Genomic DNA, 7,196 nt, shown 5'->3' with positions numbered 1-7,196 from the left:
CTTCGCTATAGCTGAATTGGCTCCAGTTTTCAAGTTAATGAAAAATTATAAAATTAAATTAATTATTTTCTCCATTTGAAGTACCTTACTAGTCTAGGCCTGCTTTACTTAAAAAAAGCAAAACTAAGTTGATTCTGTTAACAACTACCCTCTTTCAACAATAACAAGAATTTGTTTTATTTGTGATAATGTAGCTGGTAGTCATGTTTGAGAAACATAACACATTCATATCTCCTCACTAACGCTGGGAGGAGGCGTGGCCGTGCACTGCTGAGCCTGCTGGGACATCCTCAGACCACAGCCACGCCTCCTCCCAGCATACAGAGAGGAGCAACAGAGAGGACAGAGTTTGGACGTCACATAAGCCAGCAAGACAAGATTTGGGTGCCTCACAAAGTTTGTAAAACCCGCGTGGAATCACTCCGCAATTGGACTAAAGTTGATGGAAAAGGACTTAATTTCGGCATACCTATGATGTGGTGTGAGCCAAAAGATCACTTGAGTGACTGCCATTTTTGTGCTGTAAATGTGAAGGGGATGAATCTATTTAAGAAACGCAAATGGGAATACCCAAGTATGAATTTTGCAAAACAACTGATACCACATAGCGAAGATTTCCATTTCTTAGTATTGCAAAATTAAAGGCAGGAATTTTTGACTACCCAGATAAGGAAACTGGTGAAGGATACAAATTTTACCACATCTATGACTGAAACAGAATCTGAAGCATGGCTGAGTTATGTGTCTGTCATTCAAAATTTTGTAGACAATCACAAGGCAGACAACTATCATGAATTAGTCCACAACATGCTAAAATGTTTCGAGAAAGTAGGTGCCAACAGGAGTATTAAAGTACATTTTTTGTACAGCCATTTAGATCACTTCCCGTCCAATCTATGAGATTTAAGCGAAGAACAGGGTGAACTGTTGCACCAGAATATTCAGGTAATGGAAGAAAGATATCAAGGAACGTGGGATCGTCACATGATGGCCGATTACTGTTGGAGTCTGCAGAGGGACAGCCCGCAACAAGAATACAAAAGAAAATCCTAAAAAAAACGGTTCTCATAGCTTCCTAACACTTATGTATGTAATTATCCGGTGTCTTTTTATAATATTTTACAAATCAAATCAGAATAAAAAAAATATATCTTTTTAACAATTTTTTTTTTCCCAATACATTTTAATTGATTTTTCAACAAGAAAAAACACAAATACAGTAGTAAAATAAAATAAAAACACAATACTTACAATTATAATAGTTGCAAATAAGTAACATAAAAATATGAGATATGGTAAGAACTTACCCTTGTTATCTCTATTTCTACGAAGTCCATAGGGTTCCACAGGATACCTTGGGGTATAGGTGTGACGTCAGTCGCAGGGCACCAAAGAGTTAAGCTTTCAGCCTCCCAGGATGCACTAGGTCCCCCTCCTATACCCCGCCCCCGGGCCAAGGCACCTCAGTTAGTTACCAAGCCATAGGCCGGAGGAGGAGAAGGAAGAGAGAGAACAAAGATCTGGACACATACAAGAATCACATTCTCACCAGAGGGAGACGGAAAACCAGTGACCAGAGCAAAGCCCATCTGCAGCACAGGTGCGACAGGGCGGGAGTCCTGTGGAACCCTATGGACTTCGTAGAAATAGAGATAACAAGGGTAAGTTCTTACCATATCTCATATTTTCTACTTCAGGGTCCATAGGGTATCCACAGGATACCTTGGGGATGTCCCAAAGCAGTATCCTTTAAGGGTGGGGACGCTCCTGTGCAGAAAGGAGAATCCGCCGCCCGAAGGAAGCATCCTGAGAGGCGAAGGTGTCAAACCTGTAATACCTCACGAAGGTATGGACAGAAGACCACGTAGCAGCCTTGCAGATCTGAACTGCCGAGGCACCACATCGAGCTGCCCACGAAGGACCCACAGACCTAGTGGAATGAGCCTTCAGAGAAGGAGGGACCGGTAGGCCTTCATGAAGATAAGCTTCAGAAATAGCCATACGGATCCAGGCTGCCAAAGTTTGCTTTGAAGCAGGCCAACCCTTTTTACGGAAGCCAAAGAGGACAAACAAAGCGTCCGACTTCCTAAACGAAGAAGTGCGGTCAACATAAGTCCTTAAGGCCCGCACAACATCCAAAGAGGCCTCACCCACGGAAAGACCCGGTGAGTTAAAGGCCGGAACAACTATTTCCTCGTTAATATGAAACTGGGAAATAACTTTGGGAAGAAACTCGGGCCGAGTGCGGAGCACTGCCCTGTTCCCATAAAAAACCAAGAAAGGGGGTCTACAAGAAAGAGCCCCTAACTCAGAAACACGTCTGGCCGAAGCAATGGCCAGAAGGAAAACAGTCTTAGCTGTTAGCCATTTAAGATCCACTGAGCCCAGTGGTTCAAACGGCGGTCCTTGGAGAGCCCTCAGGACCACAGCCAAATCCCAAGGCGCCACAGGTGGAACAAAGGGCGGCTGAATGCGGAGAACACCCTGCATAAAGGTGCGCACATCCGGGATTGTAGCAATCCTACGGTGAAACCAGACAGATAGGGCCGAAACCTGTACCTTCAAAGAAGCAAGGCGAAACCCATGATCTAGTCCCGCTTGCAGGAAGGCGAGAATCCGAGACAGACGAAACTCCCGCGGTGCATAACCTCTCGGTCGACACCACTGGAAGAACGTATGCCACACGCGATGGTATATCCTCGCGGAAGACGGTTTCCGAGCTCGTAACATGGTACGCACCACAGAGCTGGAAAACCCCCGGGACCTCAGCATGGCCGTCTCAACAGCCACGCCGTCAAAGACAGCCGAGTCAGGTCCGGGTGAAGGCAAGGACCCTGAGACAGAAGGTCCGGTCGTAGCGGCAACCGCAGAGGAATGTCCACGGACAGACCCTGAAGGTCTGAGAACCAGTGCCGTCTGGGCCACGCGGGAGCTATCAACAGGAGCGTCCCTCCTTCCTGTTTGAATTTCCGGATTACCCGTGGAAGAAGGGAGACCGGAGGGAACAGGTATGCGAACCGGAACGTCCACCGGACGGACAGAGCATCCACCAGAGACGCCCCTTCGTCTCTTGTGCGAGACCCGTACACCGGCAACTTGTTGTTGTGCCGGGACGCCATGAGGTCGATTTCTGGAAGACCCCACCTGTCCACCAGTAGTTGAAAAACGTCCGGGTGCAGGGACCATTCCCCCGGATGAACGTCCTGGCGACTTAGAAAGTCCGCCTCCCAATTGAGCACTCCCGGGATGAAGACCGCTGATATGGCCGGAAGATTGCGCTCCGCCCAAACCAGGATCCGAGAGACCTCTACGAGAGCCGCCCGACTGCGAGTTCCTCCTTGCCTGTTTATGTAGGCCACGGTGGTAGCGTTGTCCGACTGGACCTGCACCGGGCGACCCTGGAGAAACCGCTGTGCCTGCTGGAGAGCATTGAAGACCGCACGGAGTTCCAAGATATTTATTGGAAGCTCCGCTTCTGTCGGCGTCCACCTGCCCTGGAACAAGTGTGGACCCGAAACTGCTCCCCAGCCCCGAAGACTGGCGTCCGTTGTCAACAGGACCCAATTTGGAACCCAGAACGGACGTCCCTTGTTGAGGTGGGTCGTCTGTAACCACCACGTAAGGGACAGGCGAACCTCCTGGGTGAGCACAATCGTCTGGGACTTCAGAGACTGAGTCAGCCCGGTCCACTTGGACAGGATCAGATGCTGCAGAGGTCTGGAGTGAAACTGGGCGTATTCCACCATGTCGAACACCGACACCATGGAGCCCAGTAACCTCATCGCCGAGTGTAAGGACACCCGGCGGCTGTGCAGACAACTGCGCACCCTTGACTGTAAAGCAGAGATCTTGTCCTCCGTCACGAAGATCCTTTGCTGTCCCGAGTCCAATAAGGCTCCAAGATGCAGAATCCTCCGAGACGGGATTAGAGTGGACTTCTGCCAGTTGATTAGCCAGCCGTGCCGTTGCAGCAGTGCAATGGTCAGGTCCAAGTGGCGTAACAGGAGCTCTGGAGATCCTGCCACCAATAACAGGTCGTCCAAATACGGCAACATGCGGACTCCCTGCAGCCGCAGAGAAGCCGCCATGACCGCCATCACCTTGGTGAAAACACGTGGTGCTGTTGCCAGGCCAAAAGGTAACACCCGAAACTGGAAGTGGTCGCTGCTGATTGCAAACCTGAGGAACTGTTGATGGCGCCAAAGAATAGGGACATGCAGGTAAGCGTCCTGTATGTCCAATGACACCAAGTAGTCCCCAGGTTCCAGCGCCAGAATGATGGACCGTAGGGTCTCCATCCGAAACTTCGGGACCCGCAAAGACTTGTTGAGTGCTTTGAGGTTGAGTATCGGACGATATGACCCATTGGGTTTCTGTACCAAAAATAGATTTGAATAGAAACCCTGGCCCCTCTGGGAGAATGGAACCGCCACTATAACTCCAGCCTGGAGCATAGTGTGCAATACCTTCCGCAGCTCCGTAGCCTTGTTCCGGTCTGATGGGAGACCCGTGGTGAAGAAGCGAGCCGGGGGTCTGTGCCGGAAGGAGAGGGCGTATCCGTGGGAAACCACCTCCAGAACCCAAGTGTCTGTCGTAGTGGTCGACCAACACTGGGCGAACTGTAGCAGGCGGCCTCCCACCCTGGGATCCCCCAAAGGGAGGCCCGGACCGTCAGGCCGCAGGCTTGTCATCTGGCTTGGGGGCCGGACATCTGGTACTCCATGCCTGCTTCCGGGGCTTGACCGATTTCTTAGGGCCAGCCTGTCGAGGAAACGACTGTGGTTTGGGCCTGCCCTGGGCCCTAGATGACCGAAAGGACGATGGTCCCGAACCAGAAGGAGCAGCGGCCGACGGGAGACAGGCAGATTTGGCTGCCGCCAGCGTGGCCACAATCTTATCCAGATCCGGACCGAAGAGAACTTCTCCGGTAAACGGCAACGCTTCCAGACCTTTCTTGGAATCTGCGTCCGCCTTCCAGGATCGCAGCCACAAGGTGCGACGAGCAGCTACCGCTGCTGAAGAAATTCTAGACACCAGAGTACTAATGTCTAGAGCCGCCTCGTTGATGTAGGTGGCCGAATCACGGAGATTGCCAATCAACTCCGCCTGATCGGCCGGACAGTCGGATTCAAAAGAAGCCTCTAATGAATCCGCCCAGCGCTCCATCGCTCTGGCAACCCAGCAAATGGCCATAGCCGGCCGTGCTGCCCCCCCTGCAAGGGAATAAGCGGACTTCAGGCAGATTTCTACCTTGCGGTCCGTAGCATCCTTAAGGGAGGACATGGATGGCATCGGCAATGTGGCACTACGGACAAGACGGGTCACGTGAGAATCCACCTGTGGAGGGGATTCCCACTTAGCAAAATAATTATCCGCGAACGGATAAGCCACCGCCAGGCGTCTCTGCGGCTGGTATCTTTTGCCAGGTTGTTTCCACGCCTCCTCTAAATGGTCCACCAACTGACCCGAAAGAGGAAAGACTGTGGCATCGCCCTTCACATCTTTGAAAAAGGCATACTTAGATTTAGCCGCTGGGGGAACTTCGACCTCAATCACCAAGGCTGTGCGGACCGCCCGAATAAGTCCAGGAATATATACTTTGGACTTAGCATCGGCGTCCTTAGAATGGAGAGGTTCCTGATCGTAAGGATCTAGAATCTCCCCATCATCAGACGTCCCTTCGTCATCCTCATAAGGAGCGGACAGAGACGCCACCGGCCTTTTATGAGAAGAAAAGATTACAGGCAGCAGCGCTAGCACAGTCACATACAATGCAGAAAAATAACAATTCCTGCACTAACAGCGCTGATCACTCAACTACACAGACACAGGGCCTGGTAGGACACAGCGCTGCATACACAGACCTGACCACAGCGGAGGAGAGGTATGCGGGGGGACCCAGACCACGATGCTTCCGTCCAGCGCTTCCAGCAGCGTTCACCATGCGTTCTGGAGAAGATGGCCGCCGAGGAGCAGAGAGGAGGCTGGCCTGGGGGAGGAGCGCTGCCACAGGACCAGTCGGCAGCATGCAGAGAGGGCTGTGTGCAGCGGGGGAGGCGCCGGCTGTGAGACAGGGAAGGCGCGCTCCCCTGGCATGCATTTAACCCCTGGGACGCCGCAGCGCTACCGCTCTGCTGCGGTCCGCTGTCCCAGGGGGTAGTGGAAGCGCAGGTTGGTCGCCTGGCTCCACGCTGCAGCCAGTCCCCAGGGAGCCCCCTGCCTGGGGACTTAGGACCATGTGATCAGCGGGGACCCACCGCGGGACCCCGCTGCTTACCTCTGTCCCCCTTGAATCCGGCCATGGTCCGGAGCATCTGGGGTCACCGCTAGCTGTGACCCCAGACGCCCACCAGCATCCCCGGATCAGTACCGGCGTTCTGGTACCGGCGGGGTGTAGGGAAGACAGCATGGACGTCAGGACTGACTGTCCATGCTGTTCATCCAGATGTGCAGCCACAGCTGCATGAAGAATAAGCTTCAGGGGCTCTTCTAGCCCCCACTCCAACAGGTGCACCCGACTCCGGCCGGGCACCAAACTAAACTGAGGTGCCTTGGCCCGGGGGCGGGGTATAGGAGGGGGACCTAGTGCATCCTGGGAGGCTGAAAGCTTAACTCTTTGGTGCCCTGCGACTGACGTCACACCTATACCCCAAGGTATCCTGTGGATACCCTATGGACCCTGAAGTAGAAATAAGTAACATAAAAATAAAATAAAACAAGGGGAGAAAATAAATCTAAAACCAGAATGAAAAGGAGGAGAAGGTACCACAGTTCACAAGAATATACAAAACATAGAAATTGTATCACATTCAAAATGCCTAACTCAGAGTAGAGTCTAATAATCAAAATATTTTCATACAGAAGGCGTATCACTAAGCAGAAGGTCTGCACCTTCACCAACAGTTACAAATTCCTGCCATTTAAACCATAACCTCAATAGCGAAAAAGCAGACTTGGAGTATGCAACATCCACAGTTTCCATCAAAAATGCAAATTGTACCTTATGCATCATTTTATGAATAGGAGGAAGAGTTGATGATTTCCATAATTGTGCTATTGCTGTCTTGGTTGCTAAAAGAACATGACCCACTAAATAACAGTCAGTTTTGGGCATACCTAAAGGGTAAACGTGTAGTATCGCCAAAGAGGGGGATGGCTGGATATTCACTTTCAATACCTTGGAAATCAAATCAAAT

The sequence above is a fragment of the Taudactylus pleione genome, unplaced genomic scaffold, assembly GCF_031769625.1.
Source record: "Taudactylus pleione unplaced genomic scaffold, aTauple2 ptg001896l, whole genome shotgun sequence".
Taxonomy (NCBI): domain Eukaryota; kingdom Metazoa; phylum Chordata; class Amphibia; order Anura; family Myobatrachidae; genus Taudactylus; species Taudactylus pleione.
The sequence above is the reverse complement of the archived record's forward strand: the minus strand, read 5'-3'. Positions refer to the sequence as shown.